This window comes from Oncorhynchus nerka, linkage group LG15, assembly GCF_034236695.1.
Source record: "Oncorhynchus nerka isolate Pitt River linkage group LG15, Oner_Uvic_2.0, whole genome shotgun sequence".
Classification (NCBI taxonomy): Eukaryota; Metazoa; Chordata; class Actinopteri; order Salmoniformes; family Salmonidae; genus Oncorhynchus; species Oncorhynchus nerka.
In genome coordinates, this window is record NC_088410.1 from 104,518,897 (window position 1) to 104,546,745 (window position 27,849).

The following is a 27,849-nucleotide window of genomic DNA, read 5'->3' on the forward strand; positions in this document are numbered from 1 at the left end:
ATGTTGTCTGTAGTGTCTGTAGTGTCTGTAGTGTCTGTAGTGTCTATAGTGTTTGTGGTGTTGGTAGTGTGGTGGCTGTGTTGTCTGAAGTGTCTGTAGTGTCTGTAGGGTATGTAGTGTCTGTAGGGTCTGTAGGGTCTGTAGTGTCTATAGTGTTTGTGGTGTCTGTAGGGTATGTAGTGTCTATAGTGTCTGTAGTGTCTGTAGGGTCTGTAGTGTCTGTAGGGTATGTAGTGTCTGTAGGGTATGTAGTGTCTATAGTGTCTGTAGTGTCTGTAGGGTATGTAGTGTCTGTAGTGTCTATAGTGTCTGTAGTGTCTATAGTGGCTGTAGGGTATGTAGTGTCTGTAGTGTCTGTAGTGTCTGTAGTGTCTGTAGTGTCTATAGTGTCTGTAGGGTATGTAGTGTCTGTAGTGTCTATAGTGTCTGTAGTGTCTATAGTGTTTGTGGTGTTGGTAGTGTGGTGGCTGTGTTGTCTGAAGTGTCTGTAGTGTCTGTAGGGTATGTAGGGTATGTAGTGTATGTAGGGTATGTAGTGTCTATAGTGTCTGTAGTGTATGTAGTGTCTGTAGGGTATGTAGTGTCTGTAGTGTCTGTAGGGTATGTAGTGTCTGTAGTGTCTATAGTGTCTGTAGTGTCTATAGTGTTTGTGGTGTTGGTAGTGTGGTGGCTGTGTTGTCTGAAGTGTCTGTAGTGTCTGTAGGGTATGTAGTGTATGTAGTGTCTGTAGTGTCTATAGTGTCTGTAGTGTCTGTAGTGTCTATAGTGTCTGTAGTGTATGTAGTGTCTGTAGGGTATGTAGTGTATGTAGTGTCTGTAGTGTCTGTAGTGTCTATAGTGTCTGTAGGGTATGTAGTGTCTGTAGTGTCTGTAGTGTCTGTAGTGTCTGTAGTGTCTGTAGTGTCTGTAGTGTCTATAGTGTCTGTAGTGTCTGTAGGGTATGTAGTGTATGTAGTGTCTGTAGGGTATGTAGTGTCTGTAGTGTCTGTAGGGTATGTAGTGTCTGTAGTGTCTGTAGGATATGTAGTGTCTGTAGGGTATGTAGTGTATGTAGTGTCTGTAGGGTATGTAGTGTCTGTAGTGTCTGTAGTGTCTATAGTGTCTGTAGTGTATGTAGTGTCTGTAGGGTATGTAGTGTCTGTAGTGTCTGTAGGGTATGTAGTGTATGTAGTGTCTGTAGTGTCTATAGTGTCTGTAGTGTCTGTAGGGTATGTAGTGTATGTAGTGTCTGTAGTTTCTGTAGTGTATGTAGTGTCTGTAGGGTATGTAGTGTCTGTAGTGTCTGTAGTGTCTGTAGTGTCTATAGTGTCTGTAGTGTCTGTAGGGTATGTAGTGTATGTAGTGTCTGTAGGGTATGTAGTGTCTGTAGTGTCTGTAGGGTATGTAGTGTCTGTAGTGTCTGTAGGGTATGTAGTGTCTGTAGGGTATGTAGTGTATGTAGTGTCTGTAGGGTATGTAGTGTCTGTAGTGTCTGTAGGGTATGTAGGGTATGTAGGGTATGTAGTGTCTGTAGTGTCTGTAGTGTCTATAGTGTCTGTAGTGTATGTAGTGTCTGTAGGGTATGTAGTGTATGTAGTGTCTGTAGTGTCTGTAGTGTATGTAGTGTCTGTAGGATATGTAGTGTATGTAGTGTCTGTAGGGTATGTAGTGTATGTAGTGTCTGTAGTGTCTATAGTGTCTGTAGTGTCTGTAGGGTATGTAGTGTCTGTAGTGTCTATAGTGTATGTAGTGTCTGTAGTGTCTGTAGTGTATGTAGTGTCTGTAGTGTCTGTAGTGTATGTAGTGTATGTAGTGTCTGTAGTGTCTATAGTGTCTGTAGGGTATGTAGTGTCTGTAGGGTATGTAGTGTCTGTAGTGTCTGTAGGGTATGTAGTGTCTGTAGTGTCTGTAGGGTATGTAGTGTCTGTAGTGTCTGTAGTGTCTATAGTGTCTGTAGTGTATGTAGTGTCTGTAGGTCATGTAGTGTATGTAGTGTCTGTAGGGTATGTAGTGTCTGTAGTGTCTGTAGTGTCTGTAGGGTATGTAGTGTCTGTAGTGTCTATAGTGTCTGTAGTGTATGTAGTGTCTGTAGGGTATGTAGTGTCTGTAGTGTATGTAGGGTATGTAGTGTCTGTAGTGTCTGTAGTGTCTGTAGTGTCTGTAGTGTATGTAGTGTATGTAGTGTCTATAGTGTCTGTAGGGTATGTAGTGTCTGTAGTGTCTGTAGTGTATGTAGGGTATGTAGTGTCTGTAGTGTATGTAGTGTCTGTAGTGTCTGTAGGGTATGTTGTGTCTGTAGTGTCTGTAGGGTATGTAGTGTCTGTAGTGTCTGTAGGGTCTGTAGTGTCTGTAGTGTATGTAGTGTCTGTAGGGTATGTAGTGTCTGTAGTGTCTATAGTGTCTGTAGTGTATGTAGTGTCTGTAGGGTATGTAGTGTCTGTAGGGTATGTCGTGTCTGTAGTGTCTATAGTGTATGTAGTGTCTGTAGTGTATGTAGTGTCTGTAGGGTATGTAGTGTCTGTAGTGTCTATAGTGTCTGTAGTGTATGTAGTGTCTGTAGGGTATGTAGTGTCTGTAGGGTATGTAGTGTCTGTAGGGTATGTAGTGTCTGTAGGGTATGTAGTGTCTATAGTGTCTGTAGGGTATGTAGTGTCTGTAGTGTCTATAGTGTCTGTAGTGTCTGTAGTGTATGTAGTGTCTGTAGTGTCTGTAGTGTATGTAGTGTCTGTAGGGTATGTAGTGTCTGTAGTGTCTGTAGTGTCTATAGTGTCTGTAGTGTCTGTAGTGTCTGAATTGTCTGTAGGGTATGTAGTGTCTGTAGTGTCTATAGGGTCTGTAGTGTCTGTAGTGTCTGTAGTGTCTGTAGTGTATGTAGTGTCTGTAGTGTCTATAGTGTCTGTAGTGTCTGTAGTGTATGTAGTGTCTGTAGTGTCTATAGGGTATGTAGTGTCTGTAGTGTATTTTTTTTTTCACCTTTATTTAACCAGGTAGGCCAGTTGAGAACACCTTTATTTAACCAGGTAGGCCAGTTGAGAACAAGTTCTCATTTGCAACTGCGACCTGGCCAAGATAAAGCATAGCAGTGTGAACAGACAACACAGAGTTACATATGGAGTAAACAATTAACAAGTCAATAACACAGTAGAAAAAAAGAGAGTCTATATACATTGTGTGCAAAAGGCATGAGGAGGTAGGCGAATAATTACAATTTAGCAGATTAACACTGGAGTGATAAATGATCAGATGGTCATGTACAGGTAGAGATATTGGTGTGCAAAAGAGCAGAAAAGTAAATAAATATAAACAGTATGGGGAAGAGGTAGGTAAAATTGGTGGGCTATTTACTGACAGACTATGTACAGCTGCAGCGATCGGTTAGCTGCTCAAATAGCAGATGTTTGTATGTGGTGTCTGTAGGGCCTGTAGTATCTGTAGGGTCTATTTTTGTAAATAACAGCTGGCACACGATTATCTATGGAAGTCTCGAGCTGTTGCTCACCCGAGGTAGAGTATCTCATGATAAGCTGTAGACAACACTATCTACCTAGAGAGTTTTCCTCTGTATCCTTTGTAGCTGTTTACATACCACCACAGACTGGGGCTGGTCTAAGACAGCATTGAATGAGCTGTATTCCTTGTAGCTGTTTACATACCACCACAGACTGGGGCTGGCACTAAGACAGCACTGAATGAGCTGTATTCCGGTATAAGCAAACAATAAAATGCCAGAGGCAGGCGCTCCTAGTTCCCAGGGACTTGAATGCAGGGAAATTTAAATCCCTTTTACCACATTTCTATCAACATGTTAAATGTGCAACCAGAGGGGGAAAAAACTATGGACCACCTATACTCCACACACAGAGATGCATACAGAGCTCTCCCCCGCCCTCCCACAAAAAGAATAAAAGATGGTGAAGCAGTCAGACGTCTTTTGTCATCGTCTTGTCATGTCCCGTGTATATAGCTTTATATATAATTTTTCTTCGCATATATATATTTTTTATTCTTCTTAACCCCAACTTCAACATTCTCTCTTGCAACCTGCCTCACCCAATATGCTTTTCTCTTTACCTCAGAACCGGAACCACCAACAGAAGCTAGCCAGCTAACTAACTACTAGCTAGTAGTCAGCTAACCTCTAGCCAGGACTACTCCTGCCAGTCTGTACAGTGTGTTTCAACCTAGAGCTTACCGGACTCATTTTTCTCCATATCACCAAATTCCAACCGCAAGCTCTGAACCTTTTGACCTGGATCTCTGAAATGTCCATCACTAACTGTAACATTTTCCGACAAAGATAGAACTGCCAAAGGGGGCGGAGTTGCAATCTATTGCAGAGATAACCTGCAGAGATCTGTCCTACTATCCAGGTCTGTGCCCAATCTATTGCAGAGATAGCCTGCAGAGATCTGTCTTACTATCCAGGTCTGTACCCAAACAATTTGAGCTTCTACTTCTAAAAATCTACCTTTCCAGAAACAAGTCTCTCACTGTTGCTGCATGTTATAGACCACCTTCTGCCCCAGCTGTGCCCTCGACACCATATGTGAATTGATTGCACCCCATCTATCTTCAGAGCTCGTTCTGTTAGGAGACCTAAACTGGAACATGCTTAACACCCCGGCCATCCTACAATCTAAGCTAGATGCCTCAATCTCAAACAAATTATCACTAACTTTACTCCCTCACTAACTTTAAGCACCAGTTGTCAGATCACTGCACCTGTACATAGCCCATCTGTAAAAATCCCATCCAACTACCTCATCCCCATACTGTATTTATTTATTTATCTTGCTCCTTTGCACCCCAGTATCTCTACTTGCACATCCATCTTTTGTACATCTATCACTCCAGTGTTTATTTGCTAAATTGTAATTATTTCGCCACTATGGCCTATTTATGTTTATTATTTATTGCCTACCTCCCTTATCTTACCTCATTTGCACACACTGTATATAGACTTCTATTGTGTTATTGACCGTATGTTTGTTTATTCCATGTGTAACTCTGTGTCGTTGTATGTGTCTCACTGCTTTGCTTTATCTTGGCCAGGTCGCAGTTGTAAATGAGAACTTGTTCTCAAATAGACTACCTGGTTAATTAAAACAAATGGGTAAATCTGACCATCATTCTATACTCCTGATTCTTGCTTACAAGCTCAAATTAAAGCAGGAAGCACCAGTGACTAGATCTATAAAAAAAAGTGGTCAGATGAAGCAGATGTTAAGCTACAGTACTGTTTTGCACCACAGACTGGAATATGTTCCGGGATTCCTCCTATGGCATTGAGGAGTACACCACATCAGTCACTGGCTTTATCAATAAGTGCATTGAGGACGTCGTTCCCACAGTGACTGTACGTACATACCCCAACCAGAAGCCATGGATTACAGGCAACATCCGCACTGAGCTAAAGGCTTGAGCTGCCACTTTCAATATGCGGAACTCTAACCCGGAAGCTTATAAGAAATCCCGCTATGCCTTCTGACGAACCATCAAAAAGGCAAAACGTCAATACAGGACTAAGATCGAATCGTACTACAGCTGCTCTGACGCTTGTCGTGTGTGGCAGGGATTGCAAACCATTACAGACTATCAAGGGAAGCACAGTCGAGAGCTGCCCAGTGACACGAGCCTACCAGACAAGCTAAACTACTACTACGCTCGCTTCGATGTAAATAACACTGAAACATGCATGAGAGCACCAGCTCTTCCGGAAGACTGTGTCATCACGCTCTCTGCAGCCAATGTGAGTAAGACCTTTAAACAGGTCAACATTCACAAGGCCGCAGGGACAGACGGATTACCAGGACCTGTATTCTGAGCATGCGCTGACCAACTGACAAGTGTCTTCATTTACATTTTCAAACTCTCCCTGTCCAAGTCTGTAATTCCAACATGTTTTAAGCAGACCACCATAGTCCCTGTGCCCAAGAACACTAAGGTAACCTGCCTAAATGACTACCGACCCGTAGAACTCACGTCTGTAGCCATCAAGCCAGGACAATAACCTCTCCCTCAACGTGATCAAGACGAAGGAGATGATTGTGGACTACAGGAAAAAGTGGACTGAGCACACCCCCATTCTCATTGAGGGGGCTGCAGTGGAGCAGGTTGAGAGCTTCAAGTTCCTTGGTGTCCACATCAATAAGAATCTAACATGGTACATGTACACCAAGACAGTCGTGAAGAGGGCACGACAAAACCTATTCACCCTCAGCAGACTGAAAAGATTTGTCATGGTCCTCAGATCCTCAAAAGGTTCTACAGCTGCACCATAGAGAGCATCTGGTACGGCAACTGCTCAGCCTCCGACCACAAGGCACAACAGAGGGTAGTGCGAAAGGCCCAGTACATCACTGGGGCCAAGCTTTTTTCCATCCAGGACCTCGATACCAGGCGGTGTCAGAGGAAGGCCCTAAAAATTGTCAAAGACACCAGCCACCCCAATCATAGACTGTTCTCTCTGCTACCGCATGGCAAGCGGTACCATAGAGCCAAGTCTAGGTCCAGGAAGCTTCTAAACAGCTGTACCCCCAAGCCATAAGACTCCTGAACATCTAATCAAATGGCTACCCAGACTATTTGCATTGCCTCCCCCCCGCCCCTCTCCCCCTCTTTAGACCGCTGCTACTCTCTGTTGTTGTCATCTATGTATAGTCAGATAATAACTCTAACTACATGTACATACTACCTCAACTAACCAGTGCCCCCCACACATTGACTCTGTACTGGTACACCCCTGTATATAGTCTCGCTATTGTTATTTTACTGCTGCTCTTTAATTACTTGTTACTTTTATCTCTTATTCTTATCCCTATATTTTGAAACTGTATTGTTGCTTAGGGACTCGTAAGCAAGATTTTCACTGTAAGGTCTACACCTGTTGTATTCGGCGCATGTGACAAATACAATTTTATTTGATTTGATTTATTATGAAGCCTGGTCACTGGGACACAAACCTGACCTATATCATGAAGCCTGTTTACTGGGACACAAACCTGACCTATATCATGGTCACTGGGTCACAAACCAGACCTATATCATGTAGCCTGGTCACTGGGACACAAACCTGACCTATATCATGAAGCCTGTTCACTGGGACACAAACCTGACCTATATCATGTAGCCTGGTCACTGGGACACAAACCTGACCTATATCATGAAGCCTGGTCACTGGGACACAAACCTGACCTATATCATGTAGCCTGTTTACTGGGACACAAACCTGACCTATATCATGGTCACTGGGTCACAAACCAGACCTATATCATGTAGCCTGGTCACTGGGTCACAAACCTGACCTATATCATGAAGCCTGGTCACTGGGACACAAACCTGACCTATATCATGTAGCCTGGTCACTGGGACACAAACCAGACCTATATCATGTAGCCTGGTCACTGGGACACAAACCTGACCTATATCATGAAGCCTGGTCACTGGGACACAAACCAGACCTATATCATGTAGCCTGGTCACTGGGACACAAACCTGACCTATATCATGTAGTCTGGTCACTGGGACACAACCCTGACCTATATCATGAAGCCTGGTCACTGGGACACAAACCTGACCTATATCATGTAGTCTGGTCACTGGGACACAACCCTGACCTATATCATGTAGCCTGGTCACTGGGACACAAACCAGACCTATATCATGGTCACTGGGTCACAAACCTGATCTATATCATGAAGCCTGGTCACTGGGACACAAACCTGACCTATATCATGGTCACTGGGTCACAAACCTGACCTATATCATGTAGCCTGGTCACTGGGACACAAACCTGACCTATATCATGTAGCCTGTTTACTGGGACACAAACCTGACCTATATCATGGTCACTGGGTCACAAACCAGACCTATATCATGTAGCCTGGTCACTGGGTCACAAACCTGACCTATATCATGAAGCCTGGTCACTGGGACACAAACCTGACCTATATCATGTAGCCTGGTCACTGGGTCACAAACCAGACCTATATCATGTAGCCTGGTCACTGGGTCACAAACCTGACCTATATCATGAAGCCTGGTCACTGGGACACAAACCTGACCTATATCATGTAGCCTGGTCACTGGGACACAAACCTGACCTATATCATGTAGTCTGGTCACTGGGACACAACCCTGACCTATATCATGTAGCCTGGTCACTGGGACACAAACCAGACCTATATCATGGTCACTGGGTCACAAACCTGATCTATATCATGTAGCCTGGTCACTGGGACACAAACCTGACCTATATCATGTAGTCTGGTCACTGGGACACAACCCTGACCTATATCATGTAGCCTGGTCACTGGGACACAAACCAGACCTATATCATGGTCACTGGGTCACAAACCTGATCTATATCATGTAGCCTGGTCACTGGGACACAAACCTGACCTATATCATGTAGTCTGGTCACTGGGACACAACCCTGACCTATATCATGTAGCCTGGTCACTGGGACACAAACCTGACCTATATCATGTAGTCTGGTCACTGGGACACAACCCTGACCTATATCAAGTAGCCTGGTCACTGGGACACAAACCAGACCTATATCATGGTCACTGGGTCACAAACCTGATCTATATCATGTAGCCTGGTCACTGGGACACAAACCTGACCTATATCATGTAGCCTGGTCACTGGGACACAAACCTGACCTATATCATGTAGCCTGTTTACTGGGACACAAACCAGACCTATATCATGTAGCCTGGTCACTGGGACACAAACCTGACCTATATCATGTAGCCTGTTTACTGGGACACAAACCTGACCTATATCATGTAGCCTGTTTACTGGGACACAAACCAGACCTATATCATGTAGCCTGGTCACTGGGACACAAAGCTATATTCTCTTCTATTCAAAAGATTTATTCTTCTTCTTCTGTTTTCAGGATTTAAAATCAGTGCTTTACTTTTCTTCACTGGATTGGAGTAGCCCAAAATGGAAAATAAAATATTACAGTATGTTGTTATGCTTTAGATTGAGATTGTGTGAGTCGGAGTCTCTCTCCTGTTTTCCTGAGCATTTAAAGACGAATTAAACTAACACATACACACACTCACTCTCTGTTCTCACACGTCATCAAATCACATCTGCTCTGAAACCTTGGGCTTTCGAAGTACAGTATGGAGTGAACACCTCCTGGAATGAGGATTGTGTTTTCGTACAAGGTGAGGTATGCTTTTGGTTGTTCAGACTATTCAGGTTTCAAATCTTCCTAACATGCAAAGTTTAGTCTGATGTTCTCTCTATATGCAGGATGTGTCTGGGTGTTTCATATCACACTGTGTGCACGTTTTTGTAATGTGCCGAAACTGTCTGGCCTCATTTCAGATCAAAGAGAGATGGTGACTGGCTGACTCATTGAATGGCTGACTGACTGACTCATTGGCTGACTGTCTGACTGGCTGAATGACTGGCTGGTTGACTGGCTGACTGACTAGCTGACTGACTAACTGACTGGCTTGCTGGCTGGCTGGTTGACTAACTGACTGACTGACTGACTGACTGACTGACTGGCTGACTGACTAACTGGCTGGCTGGCTGGCTGGCTGGCTGGCTGGCTGGTTGATTGACTGGCTGGCTGGCTGACTGACTAACTGGCTGGTTGACTGACTGACTGACTGACTGACTGACTAACTGGCTGGCTGGCTGGCTGGTTGACTGACTGGCTGGCTGACTGACTGACTGGTTGGCTGGCTGACTGGCTGGTTGACTGACTGGCTGGCTGGCTGGCTGGCTGGCTGGCTGGTTGACTGACTGGCTGGCTGGCTGACTGGTTGACTGACTGGCTGGCTGGCTGGCTGGCTGACTGGCTAGCTGACTGACTGGCTGGCTGGCTGGCTGGCTGGCTGGTTGACTGACTGACTGGCTGGCTGGCTGGCTGGCTGGCTGGCTGGCTGGTTGACTGACTGACTGACTGACTGACTGACTGACTGGCTGGCTGGCTGGCTGGTTGACTGACTGACTGACTGACTGGCTGGCTGACTGACTGGCTGGCTGGCTGGCTGGCTGACTGGCTAGCTGACTGACTGGCTGGCTGGCTGGCTGGCTGGCTGGTTGACTGACTGACTGGCTGGCTGGCTGGCTGGCTGGCTGGCTGGCTGGTTGACTGACTGACTGACTGACTGACTGACTGACTGGCTGGCTGGCTGGCTGGTTGACTGACTGACTGACTGACTGACTGACTGACTGACTGGCTGGCTGGCTGGCTGACTGGCTCAATGACAGGTAAATCATGGGATGTGAAGTTGTGTTACTATTGACATTGCTGCTTTTCAGATTAAGATTGATTCTGCTCATTTACCATGAATGTGATTTCCGAGGACGTGGTCCTGTACAACAGTCTATATGTCCCTGTATGTTTCTGTCTTTCAGCAGGTGTTTCTGTCATTCAGCAGGTGTTTCTGTCATTTAGCAGGTGTTTCTGTCATTCAACAGGTGTTTCTGTCATTCAGCAGGTGTTTCTGTCATTCAGCAGGTGTTTCTGTCATTCAGCGGGTGTTTCTGTCATTCAGCAGGTGTTTCTGTCATTCAGCAGGTGTTTCTGTCATTCAGCAGGTGATTCTGTCATTCAGCAGGTGTTTGTCATTCAGCAGGTGTTTCTGTCTTTCAGCAGGTCAAATCAAATCAAATGTATTTGTCACATGCGCCAAATACAACAACCTTACCGTGAAATGCTCACTCCACACTGCCCTTTCCCACCTGGACAAAAGGAACACCTATGTGAGAATGCTGTTCATCGACTACAGCTCAGTGTTTAACACCATAGTGCCCACAAAAGCTCATCACTAAGCTAAGGTTCCTGGGTCTAAACACCTCCCTCTGCAGCTGGATCCTGGACTCTGCCCCCAGGTGGTAAGGGTAGGCAACAACACATCTGCCACGCTGATCCTCAACACTGGGGCCCCTCAGGGGTGCGTGCTTAGTCCCCTTCTGTACTCCCTGTTCACCCATGACTGCATGGCTAACTGCGATTCCCACACCATCATTACGTTTGCTGACGACACAACAGTGTTAAGACTGATCACTGACAACGATGAGACAGCCTATAGGGAGGAGGTCAGAGACCTGGCCGTGTGGTGTCAGGACAACAACCTCTCCCTCAATCTGAGAAAGACAAAGGAGATGATCGTGGACTACAGGAAAAGGAGGGCCGAACAGGCCCCCATTAACATTGATGGGGCTGAAGTGGAGCGGGTCGAGAGTTTCAAGGTCCTTGGTGTCCACATCACCAACCATCTATCTATGGTCCAAACACACCAAGACAGTCGTGAAGAGGGCACGACAACAACTTTTCCACCTCAGGAAACTGAAAAGATTTGGCATGGGTTCCCAGATCCTCAAAAAGTTCTGCAGCTGCAACATTGAGAGCATCCTAACTGGTTGCATCACTGCCTGGTATAGCAACTGCTCAGGGTTGGTATAGCAACTGCTCAGGGTTAGTGGGTACGGCCCAGTACATCACTGGGGCCAAGCTTCCTAACATCCAGGACCTCTACACTAGGCGGTGTCAGAGGAATGCCCAAAAAATTGTCAGACTCCAGTCACCCAAGTCATAGACTGTTCTCTCAAGCGGTACCGGAGTGTCAAGTCTAGGACCAATTTGGCTCCTTAACAGATTCTACCCCCAAGCCATACGTTTGCTGAACAATTGATCAAATGGCCACCGGACTATTTACATTGTCCCCACCCCACCCTTTATTTTTACACTGCTGTTACAAGCTGTTTATTAGCTATGCATAGTCACTTTACAACCTCGACTAACCTGTACCCCTGCCCGCACATTGACTTAGTACCAGCACCCCCTGTATATAGCCTCGTTATTGTTATGTGATTTTGTTGTGTTACTTTTTCTTTCTTTTACATTTTTTTTTCCACTTCACTTTATTTAGTAAGTATTTTCTTAACTCTATTTATTGAACTGCATTGTTGGTTATGGGTTAGTAAGTAAGCATTTGACAGTAAGGTCTACAATGTGATCCAACGAGACTCTTGGATCTGAAAACGTTGTGAAGCCACGGCCATTTTATGAATTGCATTATGGGCCCTAAAAGCACAGAAATAGTGTCCACTGCTTGTATACTTTGTACTTTGGCAAATGTAGAATGACATCCGGGAACTTTTGGCATACTAACTCTATTGTCAGTAGTATGCTATGACCAATAAGCATTCTCTACATACTCAATTTACGTTACAAATAGTATCGTTAGTGTGGTTAGTATGAGTATTCGTACACAGCTTCGATTTTGTATTGCTAGTACTCTATGGATTGAGATTATGGTTAATTCTTTAGCTAGCTAGCTGGCTACATGTCTAAACAAAAGGCCCCAAGTTAAAGTGTACTGTTAGCTCGCCTGCTAATGTTATGTGCATGATCTGTGTTGTGATATTATCTCAAAAAGTCATTTCCATTGCTAGTTATAGCCTAATGTTAGCTAGATAATTAATATTAAACGTAGCTGGTTAGCTTTAGCTAGCTTTGACAATCGGTTTTGTATTGCTAGTACTCTATGGGCTAAAGTGGTTAGATGTCCACACACAATGTGTTAGGCTGGGGTTAGAGTCAGGGGCCTGGTTAGGTGTTATGGTTGTGACTGGGGTTAGAGTCAGGGTCATTGTTATTGTCTTATGGTTGTGACCAGGGTTAGTCAGGGTCATGGTTATGTGTTATGGTTGTGACTGGGGTTAGTCAGGGTCATTGTTATTGTCTTATGGTTGTGACCAGGGTTAGTCAGGGTCATTGTTATGTGTTATGGTTGTGACCAGGGTTAGAGTCAGGGTCATGGTTAGGTGTTATGGTTGTGACTGGGGTTAGTCAGGGTCATGGTTATTGTGTTATGGTTGTGACCAGGGTTAGTCAGGGTCATGGTTAGGTGTTATGGTTGTGACTGGGGTTAGAGTCAGGGTCATGGTTAGGTGTTATGGTTGTGACTGGGGTTAGAGTCAGGGTAATGGTTAGGTGTTATGGTTGTGACTGGGGTTAGAGTCAGGGTAATGGTTAGGTGTTATGGTTGTGACTGGGGTTAGAGTCAGGGTCATGGTTAGGTGTTATAGTTGTGACTGGGGTTAGTCAGGGGCCTGGTTAGGTGTTATGGTTGTGACCAGGGTTAGTCAGGGGTCACGGTTAGGTGCTATGGTTGTGACCAGGGTTAGTCAGGGGCCTGGTTAGGTGTTATGGTTGTGACCAGGGTTAGAGCCAGGCACAGTGTTAGACACTGTCGTGAGTGAAAAGCCCAGGAAGGCGGGGTACCTAATTAACTGCCATGTATGTATGTGCCACATGTAAAGTCTTTGTCTCATGTTACCTTGAGCTGAAATAAAAAAAATCCCATACATTTTCCATTCGTACAAAAAGCTTATTTCTCTCAAATTTTGAACACAAATTTGTTTATCGCCGTTAGTGAGCATTTGTCCTTTGCCAAGATAATTCATCCACTTGACAGGTGTGGCATATCAAGAAGCTGATTAAACAGCATGATCATTACACAGGTGCACCTTGTTCAGGGGACATTAAAAGGCCACTAAAATATTCTGTTTTGTCACACAAGGAAGTGTACAATTGGCATGCTGACTGCAGAAATGTCTGTAATAAACCCCTTTTGTGGGGAAAAACTCATTCTGATTGGCTGGGCCTGGCTGCCAAGTGGGTAGCCCTATGCCCTCATAGGCCCACCCATGGTTCCACCCCTGCCCAGTCATGAGAAATCCATAGATTAGAGCCAAATTCATTTATTTCAATAGACTGATTTCCTGATATGAACTGTAACTCTTTAAAATATTTTAAATTGTTGCATGTTGTGTTTATTTTTGTTCAGTATAGCAATACTGATACAGCATACACTGAGTTTACCAAACATTAGGAACACCTTCCGGTGATGGACTAGACAAGACAGAATAGGGTTAACACTGCCATCTGCTGGTCATGTGGTGGTACAGACCTTCACTCAGAAGAGCCTCAATTCGTCAGGGCATGGATTCGACAAGGTGTTGAAAGCATTCCAACATGAGATGCTGTCCCATGTTGACTCCAATGCTTCCCACAGTTGTCAATTTGGCTGGAGGACCGTACTTGATACACACAGGAAATTGTTGAGCTTGAAAAACCCAGCAGCATTGCATTTCTTGACACTAACCGGTTCACCTGGCACCTACTACCATACCCTGTTCAAAGGCACTTAAACCAGGGCCTCCCGGGTGGCGCAGTGGTTAAGGGCGCTGTACTGCAGCGCCAGCTGCGCCACCAGAGATTCTGGTTTCGCGCCCAGGCTCTGTCGTAACCGGCTTCGACCGGGAGGTCCGTGGGGCGACGCACAATTGGCCTAGCGTCGTCTGGGTTAGGGAGGGTTTGGCCGGTAGGGAAATCCTTGTCTCATCACGCACCAGCGACTCCGTAACGGCTTCGACCGGGAGGTCCGTGGGGGGCGACTCCTCTCCCGAGCCCGTACGGGAGTTGTAGTGATGAGACAAGATAGTAACTACTAAACAATTGGATACCACGAAATTGGGGAGAAAAAGGGGTAAAAAAAAAAAAAGGCACTTAAACCTTTTGTCTTGCCCATTCACCCTCTGAATGACACATATACACAATCCATGTCTTGGGGCAGCAGGGTAGCCTAGTGGTTAGAGCGTTGGACTAGTAACCGAAAGGAACAGGCAGTGGCCGTCATTGAAAATAAGAATTTGTTCTTAACTTTGTTCTTAACTGGCTTAAAAATCCTTCTTTAACCTGTCTCCTCCCTCCCTCATCTACATGTCTCCTCCCCTTCATCTACATGTCTCCTCCCCTTCATCTACACTGATTTGAAGTGGCTTTAACAAATTACATCAATAAATCATCATGGATTCACCTGGTCAGTCTGTCAAGGAAAGAGCAGGTGTTCTTAATGTTTTGTATACTCCGTGTGTATGTGTATATATATTTACGGTTGAAGTCAGAAGTTCACATACACCTTAGCCAAATACATTTAAACTCACGTAGCTAGCTAGCTATCTAACCAACTTTACAGTTTTATCTCAATCTCTTCATTCAAAGACTCAATCATGGACACTCTTACTGACAGTTGTGGCTGCTTTGCGTGATGTATTGTTGTCTCTATCTTCTTGCCCTTTGTGCCCAATAATGTTTGTACCCTGTTTTGTGTTGCTACCATGTTGTTGTCAGTCTGTGTTACTGCCATGTTATATTGTTGTTGTCATTCTGTGTTACTGCCATGCTGTGTTGTCATATGTTACTGCCATGCTATATTGTTGTTGTCAGTCTGTGTTACAGCCATGCTGTTGTCATTCTGTGTTGCTACCATGCTGTGTTGTCATATGTTACTGCCATGCTATATTGTTGTTGTCAGTCTGTGTTACAGCCATGCTGTTGTCATTCTGTGTTGCTACCATGCTGTGTTGTCATATGTTACTGCCATGCTATATTGTTGTTGTCAGTCTGTGTTACAGCCATGCTGTTGTCATTCTGTGTTGCTACCATGCTGTGTTGTCATATGTTACTGCCATGCTATATTGTTGTTGTCAGTCTGTGTTACAGCCATGCTGTTGTCAGTCTGTGTTACTGCCATGCTATATTGTTGTTGTCAGTCTGTGTTACTGCGATGCTGTTGTCAGTCTGTGTTACAGCCATGCTGTTGTCAGTCTGTGTTACTGCCATGCTATATTGTTGTTGTCAGTCTGTGTTACTGCCATGCTGTGTTGTTGTTGTCAGTCTGTGTTACTGCGATGCTGTTGTCAGTCTGTGTTACAGCCATGCTGTTGTCAGTCTGTGTTACTGCCATGCTATATTGTTGTTGTCAGTCTGTGTTACTGCCATGCTGTTGTCAGTCTGTGTTACTGCCATGCTGTGTTGTTGTTGTCAGTCTGTGTTACTGCCATGCTGTTGTCAGTCTGTGTTACTGCCATGCTATATTGTTGTTGTCAGTCTGTGTTACAGCCATGCTGTGTTGTCATGTGTTACTGCCATGCTATATTGTTGTTGTCTTAGGTCTCTCTTTATGTAGTGTTGTGTTGTCTCTCTTGTTGTGATGAGTGTTTATTCTATATTTTTATTTAATTTATTTTTATTTAAATCCCAGCCCCCTGCGGGAGGCCTTTTGGTAGGCCACCATAGTAAATAAGAATTTGTTCTTAACTGACTTGCCTAGTTCAATTTAAAAAAGACACACTGTATAGATAGCTGGTGATATTTAATTATCTTAGCTAGCTAACTTCATATTAGCTAGCTATCATAATGTATTGATCACTGTAAAACAAACTCCAAATGCTTTTGTACATAGCTAGCGAACAGCCATAGTGGGTGAAAGGTTAGCAGCACCAACTGTCAAAGTGAGAGCTATTCTGGATAAGGCAGGTACATGCCTAGTTCCTGTCCCTAGAAGTGACGACAGAGATAATAATAACATAATATTCAGTGCCGTCTAATTTGAGTATAATGAAGTCTGTTTCTTGTGATGTTTTCTGTCCTCAGATACAGAGAGCTGTGAAAGCCTGTCTGCAGCAGTTCTCAGTCCTGGTTCTGGGGACTCAAAGGGGCACATTGTTGTTTTCTGTCCTCAGATACAGAGAGCTGTGAAAGCCTGTCTGCAGCAGTTCTCAGTCCTGGTTCTAGGGACTCAAAGGGGCACATTGTTGTTTTCTGTCCTCAGATACAGAGAGCTGTGAAAGCCTGTCTGCAGCAGTTCTCAGTCCTGGTTCTGGGGACTCAAAGAGGCACATTGTTGTTTTTGCGTCAGCACTGCCCAGCTGATTCAAATGATCTACTCATCATCAAGCTTCCAGAGGTATTTATGATAATTTACATTTTACATTTAAGTCATTTAGCAGACGCTCTTATCCAGAGCGACTTACAAATTGGTGCATTCACCTTATGACATCCAGTGGAGCAACCACTTTGCAATAGTGCATCTAAATATTTTAAGGGGGTGAGAAGGATTACTTTATCCTATCCTAGGTATTCCTTAAAGAGGTGGGGTTTGAGGTGTCTCCGGAAGGTGGTGATTGACTCCCGCTGTCCTGGCGTCGTGAGGAGTTTGTTCCACCATTGGGGGCCAGAGCAGCGAACAGTTTTGACTGGGCTGAGCGGGAACTGTACTTCCTCAGTGGTAGGGAGGCGAGCAGGCCAGAGGTGGATGAACGCAGTGCCTTTGTTTGGGTGTAGGGCCTGATCAGAGCCTGGAGGTACTGGGGTGCCGTTCCCCTCACAGCTCCATAGGCAAGCACCATGGTCTTGTAGCAGATGCGAGCTTCAACTGGTCCTTGATATGATCCTTGATATGATCCTGTTGTTGTCACATGCACATGTGCTGTGTGCACATGCATCTATCAATCCAATGTTGTCATGATTTGTTATCAGGGATGTTATACTTTAGTAATCCACCTGGTGATGTAAAAGTCTAATAATGACATCATCTTCCATATCCCTACAGATACTTTGCAACTGGAGACTCCGTCAAAACGATTGGCTACAGTTACCGCGTAGGGCACTGCAGGGTTGGGCGCATTGCTGCGAGTGTTACCAGGGCCATTTGGGACTGCCTCATGGGGGAATTCAGGTGTGTGAAGGCTACCTGTGTCCTGCATAACTTCATGAGGATGGACACGAGGACAAGGAGAGGATCTGCAGCTCAAATTTTTTTGTTCAGTATAGATCCTCTATGAGGCTGTGCAGGGATCCAGATTGTGGATTTAAGAGAAAATAGGATTTGTAAGCGTACAATGACACATTTGTTTTTAAGTCTGGGATTTTCTAGCCCCTTGATATTATTGTTGGATCTGATTTTAATGGCCATAATAAATAGATATGCTGATAGGGGACAACCTTGTTTTACTCCTCTTGACAGTTGAATACTTTCTGAGAAGTAGGCATTTTTTTTTACTAGTTTACACCTGGGGTTACTATATATGTAGTGAATCCTTACCACTGCTACACCTGGCTATCAGCGGAGCCTTGTCTGGCTGCAAAACGGTTTATTCAGCCTCATTTACTGCCTTTAAAAAAAAACATAGCTCATATGGCTGACTTGATTAAACAAATGTGGTGCATAAGAGGCAATACTTAATTTCGATTAAGGCATTACTGAGAGAGCTAAGACGGACATAGTCAATATAAACATTTGTTCAGCACTTTTGAAATGTACAGCGACAGAATTCCGAACATGGGCCGTTCTTAGAGTATTCTTCCTGTACACCAAGTCAGGAAAAACGGCGGCGTATAAGCAGACAATGAAAGCTCTTACAATATTCAACAATTACATTTCTCTAAAACAAGCTATGGGCTACATGTGCACCACCAAGTCAGAACAGTTGGCTAAATTCTGAGGGGGAAAGGCACATGGGATAGAACAGCTTACTACACAACATACACTTCGTATGACTTTCTTAGCTACAGTATACATATCTCCCTGGCATATTACATCATTTATGCAGCAGCATACAAGACATGATTGGACTCCCCTTGAGGCGTGGCCGTCCTTCTTGTGGGTACATTTTCATCAAAGTCCGGCATTCTCTAGATTTATGGTGCTTTCAAGAATCACGATGACATCATTGATCTTCATGTCGGAGCTCTAGAAAGAGGCCCGAGTTCCTGACTTGGAATGATGACATCATTGATCTTCATGTCAGAGCTCTAGAAAGAGGCCCGAGTTCCCGACTTGGAATTCCGAGTTGGATGACCGTTCAAAACATATTTTCCCAGTCGGAGCTCGTTTTTTCAGAGTTCCCAGTTGTCTTGAACTCAATGAAGTCTGATATTTCCCAGTTCCGAGTTTCCAGTTGTTTTGAACTCGGCAGAAGTCAAGCTGGATTGAAAGCATGGCCAGTGTATTCAACCTTTCATTTTCATGAAAATGCTTATCCTTTACAGCTTGGAAAATATACTTTTTCAGATAGATGTTATAAACCCAGACTTGGCCCACACAACCTCTCCACCGAATAGCAGAAAGGGGAAGCAAAATAAATTATTGCTTTGCGACACTTGCAGTTAGCCATTGATTCCTTCCAAACCACTCATTGTTGAATTTATGATTTACGACTTGTGTAATGTTTATGTCCAATGGCTGATGAGCAGAGGTACATTGTATCTATAATTTCTCTTGATATGACAAGGATTGAAAATGATTTGCCAGTAGATTGTCGACGTGATTCATGATGACAACTGCTTTTCTAGCTTGCTAGCTGAGATTTGTAAGTATGATGTTGACATCATCTGTCACGTTCTGACCATCGTTCGTGTGTGTTTTCCTTGTTTTAGTGTTGGTCAGGACGTGAGCTGGGTGGGCATTCTATGTTGTGTGTCTGGTTTGTCTATTTCTATGTTTGGCCTGATATGGTTCTCAATCAGAGGCAGGTGTTAGTCATTGTCTCTGATTGGGAACCATATTTAGGTAGCCTGTTTTGTGTTGGGTTTTGTGGGTGATTGTTCCTGTCTTTGTGTTTGTGGCACCAGATAGGACTGTTTCGGTTTTTTCACATTTCTTGTTTTGGAGATTGTGGTATTTTCATCTTTATTAAAGATGGACAAAACTAACCACGCTGCATTTTGGTCCGCCTCTCTTTCCCCAGAAGAGAACCATTACGTCATCAGTCCAATCAAAGCTGTGGTAGATATAACGTGATTTGACATCATTTTATCTGTGGCCAATGACCTTGAGACTTCTTGGATGGGCACTTCTAATGTAAATCTATGGCAGCACCCAAGGGGATTGAACTTTCTAGCTCTCCCCATGAGTGACAGAACACTGAGCCAATCAGGCTGCAACTAGAGAAGATTACCAACCCCTATGCTCTGTATTTTCCGCTAGCTGCCCCACCACCACCACAGAAAGCACTGAGCTAGGCTGCAACACAGCATTTTGGAGCCGCCTTAATTAAGAAAGACACCATGCTTTTATGCAGCTTTATTAACTCATTGTTTGCACACTGATATGTGACATGAATGAATGCCAAAATAATATGCAGGTGGGTCTCTGCCTGCCCTGAATGACGAGGGACATTCCCCAAAACATGCAGGGTCATATTTACTTCTGACAACAGGCGTAGTTTGAAACAGTTGTATAATTTTTAACTGTAGATTCATTTTAATCACAGCAATATGTCCTAACCAAGGGAGTGATACCACCCAGGGGAGTACATTCATTTTAATCACAGCAATACGTCCTAACCAAGGGAGTGATACCACCCAGGGGAGTACATTCATTTTAATCACAGCAATACGTCCTAACCAAGGGAGTGACACCACCCAGGGGAGTACATTCATTTTAATCACAGCAATACGTCCTAACCAAGGGAGTGACAATGACAACCAACTAGTCAAATCATCCTTAATCTATTGCAAAATCTGATTCAGATTAGATTTAACCACATCATCATGACAGTATTGAACCCGTATTCCTAAATATTTAAACCTGAAAGGGTGATGTGACTGGATTTTCTGGGTTCCTACATATGCCCAATGGTAGGGCCACAGCTTTCACTGTTTATATTATACTCTGAGAAGGAACTAAATGAATGAAAGACCTCCAGGACAGCTGGGACAGACTCGTTTGGGTCATTCAAGAACAGTAATACATCATCAGCATATAATATATATTTTATGCTCCTTCTTTTTAGTCTCAATACCCTTGATGCTAGGATGGGTTCTGATGGCTTCTGCCAGGGGTTCTATGACTAGGGCAATTAGCACGTGGAAAAGGGACAGCCTGGTCATGTGCCCCTTCCCAGAGCGAAGGGGGCAGATGTTGTTCCATCAACCATAATAGTAGCCTTAGGGGAAGAGTACAGAAGTCTAATCCTGTCTATAAATGTTTTACTGAGAAACACATTGAATAAGTACGGCCACTCTATTCTGTCAAAAGCTTTCTCCATGTCGAGTGAGACTGTTTTAGCTAAGACCTGGGCAAGGATTCTCTCATCAACTTTCAGTAGGGAAATGGGCCTATAGGAAGAAAGCTCTTCCGGGTCTTTGTTTTTTGGGGGTATTAATGTATTTGAGGCATTCTGAAGAGTCGGAGGTAGTGATTCCACTAAGCGTGAGAATATATTCTGGTTAATAATGAGGCAAGGCAATTTTTAAATACTTTAAATACTTCTGGGGGAAACCCATCTGACCCTGAAGATTTTCCAGAGGGTAATTAATCGATTTATTCAGCTACTTCCGTACTAGCTATTGGCATGTTCAAAATTGAGCTGTCATGCTCCAAGATCTGACAAAGTTTTAAGCATTTATCAAGCAGGTAGTTATGGTTTGAGAATTCTAAAGAGTATAGTAATTTATAGAACTGAGTAAACATACTGTTAATCTCAGAGCTGAAACATTGGTTGCCTGATGCATCTTTAACGCATGCAACAGAGTTGTGATTAAGGCGACAGCAACTCAGCTCAGAGACTTCCATATGCATTACCATGCTCATAGATTAGCTCAGAGACTTCCATATGCATTACCATGCTCATAGATTAGCTAAGAGACTTCCATATGCATTACCATGCTCATAGATTAGCTAAGAGACTTCCATATGCATTACCATGCTCATAGATTAGCTAAGAGACTTCCATATGCATTACCATGCTCATAGATTAGCTAAGAGACTTCCATATGCATTACCATGCTCATAGATTAGCTAAGAGACTTCCATATGCATTACCATGCTCATAGATTAGCTAAGAGACTTCCATATGCATTACCATGCTCATAGATTAGCTCAGAGACTTCCATATTTATTACCATGCTCATAGATTAGCTAAGAGACTTCCATATGTATTACCATGCTCATAGATTAGCTACTACTAAATAGCTTTTTTATGCTCTTTGAGAAAGTAGTGTGTTAAGAGCTTTCCTTGCCACTGTTGTTCAATGCATTTCTATTGGCCAATAGCAGTAAAGCCAAATTCAATGTTTCATCCAATATTTTATTTTCTTTCAATAATTTTTTTGAAAACTTATCCTTGGTATGACCATCTTAAAACAATTCCATGTGTTAGCTTAGAACTGTTGTTAGCCTAGTGGTTAGAGCATTGGACTAGAAACCAAAAGGTTGCAAGGTTGAATCCCCGAGCTGACAAGGAACAAATCTGTCGTTATGCCCCTGAACAAGGCAGTTAACCCACTGTTCCTAGGCCGTCATTGAAAATAAGAATTAGTTGTTAACTGACTTGCCTTGTAAAATAAAAAAACAGGGCTTGGACTCTAGGGTTAAGAGCTCTCTTTGCCACCAGTTGTACATGGACGGCTGCTGTTTATGTTCCTGTTCTAAATGAGAAAGTAGTGATTTGCCTGGTTCACCAACTACTTCTCTGATAGAGTTCAGTGTGTCAAGTCGGAGGGTCTGCTGCCCAGACCTCTGGCAGTCTCTATGGGGGTGCCACAGGGTTCAATTCTTGGACCGTCTCTCTTCTCTGTATACATCAATGATGTCGCTCTTGCTGCTGGTGAGTCTCTGATCCACCACTACGCAGACGACACCATTCTGTATACTTCTGGCCCTTCTTTGTACACTGTGTTAACAACCCTTCAGGCAAGCTTCAATGCCATACAACTCTCCTTCCGTGGCCTCCAATTGCTCTTAAATACAAGTAAAACTAAATGCATGCTCTTCAACCGATCGCTGCCTGCACCTGCCCACCTGTCCAACATCACTACTCTGGACGGCTCTGACTTAGAATGCGTGGACAACTACAAATACCTGGGTGTCTGGTTAGACTGTAAACTCTCCTTCCAGACCCACATCAAACATCTCCAATCCAAAGTTAAATCTAGAATTGGCTTCCTATTTCCCAACAAGCATCCTTCACTCATGCTGCCAAACATACCCTTGTAAAACTGACCATCCTACCAATCCTCGACTTCGGCGATGTCATTTACAAAATAGCCTCCAATACCCTACTCAACAAATTGGATGCAGTCTATCACAGTGCCATCCGTTTTGTCACCAAAGCCCCATATACTACCCACCATTGCGACCTGTACGCTCTCGTTGGCTGGCCATCGCTTCATACTCGTCGCCAAACCCACTGGCTCCATGTCATCTTCAAGACCCTGCTAGGTAAAGTCCCCCCTTATCTCAGCTCGCTGGTCACCATAGCATCACCCACCTGTAGCACGCGCTCCAGCAGGTATATCTCTCTGGTCACCCCCAAAACCAATTCTTTCTTTGGCCGCCTCTCCATCCAGTTCTCTGCTGCCAATGACTGGAACGAACTACAAAAATCTCTGAAACTGGAAACACCTATCTCCCTCACTAGCTTTAAGCACCAACTGTCAGAGCAGCTCACAGATTACTGCACCTGTACATAGCCCACCTATAATTTAGCCCAAACAACTACCTCTTTCCCTACTGTATTTATTTTATTTATTTTGCTCCTTTGCACCCCATTATTTTTATTTCTACTTTGCACATTCTTCCACTGAAAATCTACCATTCCAGTGTTTTACTTGCTATATTGTATTTACTTTGCCACCATGGCCTTTTTTTGCCTTTACCTCCCTTATCTCACCTCATTTGCTCACATCGTATATAGACTTGTTTATACTGTATTATTGACTGTATGTTTGTTTTACTCCATGTGTAACTCTGTGTCGTTGTATGTGTCGAACTGCTTTGCTTTATCTTGGCCAGGTCGCAATTGTAAATGAGAACTTGTTCTCAACTTGCCTACCTGGTTAAATAAAGGTGAAAAAAATAAAAAATTCAAGATATCTTTGTTCAGACATAAAAAAATATATATATTTTGCACAATAATATGATACAGGCCACGCAAATAATCTTTGGTGGTTTTCAATAACATAGATGGATTAGTGTTGTCATTCTCTTTTAACAAAAGGTATAATGTCTTTACGTATGCTCTCACAGAAGTCAGGACAGCGGGATAACAAAGCCAGTTTGCTCTTTGGGGAGTTGTGTTCTTAAGGACAAACTCCATAGAAATGCATGTGTGATCAGAAACATGGATTGACGCTATTGTACATCTCCTGACCATACTAACAAGGTGTAAAGAGAAATAAGTCCAACCTTCAATATGAACCATGAGGGTTAGTGAACAATGAGAACGTAGTCTAACCTCCAATATGAACCATGAGTGTTAGTGAACAATGAGAACGTAGTCTAACCTCCAATATGAACCATGAGGGTTAGTGAACAATGAGAACGTAGTCTAACCTCCAATATGAACCATCAGGGTTAGTGAACAATGAGAAGGTAGTCTAACCTCCAATATGAACCATGAGGGTTAGTGAACAATGAGAACGTAGTCTAACCTCCAATATGAACCATGAGGGTTAGTGAACAATGAGAACGTAGTCTAACCTCCAATATGAACCATGAGGGTTAGTGAACAATGAGAAGGTAGTCTAACCTCCAATATGAACCATGAGGGTTAGTGAACAATGAGAACGTAGTCTAACCTCCAATATGAACCATGAGGGTTAGTGAACAATGAGAACGTAGTCTAACCTCCAATATGAACCATGAGGGTTAGTGAACAATGAGAAGGTAGTCTAACCTCCAATATGAACCATGAGGGTTAGTGAACAATGAGAACGTAGTCTAACCTCCAATATGAACCATGAGGGTTAGTGAACAATGAGAACGTAGTCTAACCTCCAATATGAACCATGAGGGTTAGTGAACAATGAGAACGTAGTCTAACCTCCAATATGAACCATGAGGGTTAGTGAACAATGAGAAGGTAGTCTAACCTCCAATATGAACCATGAGGGTTAGTGAACAATGAGAACGTAGTCTAACCTCCAATATGAACCATGAGGGTTAGTGAACAATGAGAACGTAGTCTAACCTCCAATATGAACCATGAGGGTTAGTAGTGAACAATGAGAACGTAGTCTAACCTCCAATATGAACCATGAGGGTTAGTAAACAATGAGAACGTAGTCTAACCTCCAATATGAACCATCAGGGTTAGCCTTTGGTTGAGGGATGCATTAAATGTTAAATATCAACCAGCCCTGTATTAAAAAATAGCAACCCACCTAATCAGTCATTTTCTCCACAGTGCCTTTGGAAAGTGTCCAGACCACCTGATTTTTCCATATTTTGCCTTATTCTAATATGTATTTAGGAAAAATATATACTTATATTCCTCATCAATCTACACACAATCAAAAACAGGTTTGTAGAATTTTTTGCTATTTATTTACAAAAAAAACGAAATATCACAATTACATAAGTATTCAGACCCCTTACTCAATACTTTGTTCAAGAACCTTTGGCAGCGATTACAGCTTCGAATCTTCTTCGGTTTGACGCTACCAGCTTGGCACACCTCTATTTGGGGAGTTTCTCCCATTCTTCTCTGCAGATACACTCAAGCTCTGTCAGGTTGGATGGGGAGCATTGCTGCACAACAATTTTCAGGTCTCTCTATAGATGTTTGATTGGGTTCAAGTCCGGGCTCTGGCTGGGCCACTCAAGGACATTCAGAGACTTGTCCCGAAGCCACTCCTGCGTTGTCTTGGCTGTGTGCTTAGGGTTGTTGTCCTGTTGGAAGGTGAACCTTCACCAGAGTCTGAAGTCCTGAGTGCTCTAGAGCAGGTTTTCATCAAGGATCTCCCTGTACTTTCCTCCGTTCATCTTTGCCTCGATCCTGACTAGTCTCCCAGTCCCTGCCGCTGAAAAATATCCCCACAGCTTGATGCTGCCAACACCATGCTTCACCATAGGGATGGTGCCAGGTTCCCTCAGACGTGACGCTTGGCATTCAGGACAAAGTGTTCAATCTTGGTTTCATCAGACCAGAATCTTGTTTCTCATGGTCTGAGAGTCATTTAGGTGCCTTTTGGCAAACTCCAAGCAGACTTTTATGTGCCTGTTACTGATGAGTGGCTTCCGTCTGGCCACTCTACCATAAAGACCTGATTGGTGGAGTGCTGCAGAGATGGTTGTCCTTCTGGAAGATTCTCCCATCTCCACAGAGGAACTCTGTCAGAGTGACCATCGGGTTCTTGGTCACCTTCCTGACCTGGGCTCTTAGCCCCCGATTGCTCAGTTTGGTCGGCCAGCTATAGGAAGAGTGTTGGTGGTTCCAAACTTCTTCCATTTAAGAATGATGGAGGCCACTGTGTTCTTGGAGACCTTCAATGCTGCACCCTTCCCCAGATCTGTGCCTTAACACAATCCTGTCTCGGAGCTCTAGGGACAATTCCTTTGACCTCATGGCTTGGTTTTTTATCTGACATGCACTGTCAACTGTGGGACATTATATAGACAGGGGTGTGCCTTTACCACAGGTGGACTCCAACTTGTTGAAATATCTCAAGGATGATCAATGGAAACAGGATGCACCTGAGCTCAATTTCGAGTCTCATAGCAAAGGGTCTGAAAACTTATGTAAATATTTCAGTTGTTAATTTTTTAAATACATTTTGTTTGTCATTATGGGGTATTGTGTGTAGATTGATAAGGAATGTTGTTTATTTAATACACTTTAGAATAAGGTTGTAACGTAACAAAATGTGGAAAAAGTCAAAGGGTCTGAATATTTTCCTAAAGCTCTGTATGAGAGTTGAATGAACCAATGATCTACTATCATACCGGCAGTAATTTACTTTATGAGAGAATATCTTTATCCATAATAAGACTATATAGCCTTGTACTCCAGTTATTTAATTTGTTTGTTTGTTTCACACATGGGCATTATGATCCGTTCTGAGTGTAGGCTGCTGCAAATTATGAGATAGGCCTTATCATGCCCACAAGTGAGTCATTACTTGCCCATGCAGAGTTGGTTTGATGTAATTGTTGTAATAGGCCTAGGTCTAGTAATAGGTCTTGATGGTTAAGAAAGGTTTTGGTAGTTCCTTGGAAAGTGATGATCAGTCTGGCAGGGGTGAATTAGCCCATTCTGGATTTCTGCCTCACGTAGGTGCGTTCTGATATGATTGAACAGGGCTCTCTTTCTGGACGTTTCGACAGTCATGTCGGGAAAGAAATTTACCTTTATCCCACGAAAGTTCATAGCTCCTTTTTTCCTTAACAGCTGTATGATTGGATGTTTGATTTGGTACCTCTGCATCCTCACGATCAAGGGGTCTGTCAGCATGTCTAGATGGTTTCGGTCCAATTCGATGTGCATTCTCCACGGCTGGTTCACCAGGAAGATCCCCTTACCACCGGACCATACCACCTTACCACCGGACCATACCACCATACCACCTTACCACCGGGCCATACCACCTTACCACCGGGCCATACCACCTTACCACCGGACCATACCGCCCTTACCACCGGACCATACCACCCTACCACCTTCCCATACCACCTTACCACCTTACCACCGGACCATACCACCTTCCCACCGGACCATACCACCATACCACCTTACCACCGGACCATACCACCTTACCACCGGACCATACCGCCATACCACCAAACCACTGGACCATACCACCATACCACCTTACCACCGGACCATACCACCTTACCACCGGACCATACCACCATACCACCTTACCACCGGACCATACCACCATACCACCTTACCACCGGACCATACCACCATACCACCTTACCACCGGACCATACCGCCATACCACCTTACCACCGGACCATCAACATTCCGTGCTCACTCCCATCTTCTTGAAATATAACCCTAATCTTAAATTAAAACCAAAAAGCACATTTTTGATCTCATACATTTTTTTTTTTAGATTTAGCCAAGTGTGACTTTGTGCTTGTGGTAACTAGTGACAACGGAAAACCGGAAGCATGCACTGCAGCGTGTCATTAATGTCTATTTTGATTGGACCCCAGGTTGTCAATCTGTTTGTCAAGTTCCCGCCTCCAATGACGTTTTGGGCATGTCGCGGACGCTATTGGCGGTTGCGCTGTCCGGTCGTTTGGTGTA

General features: G+C 43.8%; 1 long non-coding RNA gene across 1 annotated transcript; it reads left to right on the top strand.

Annotated features, from left to right (window-relative positions):
* The first annotated feature begins 16,391 nt into the window (after positions 1-16,391).
* Positions 16,392-19,522, top strand: LOC135559933 (uncharacterized). The gene is made up of 2 exons (XR_010458618.1): positions 16,392-16,775; positions 17,421-19,522. It is a non-coding gene; the product is annotated as an uncharacterized LOC135559933 (long non-coding RNA).
* Positions 19,523-27,849: the final 8,327 nt, after the last annotated feature.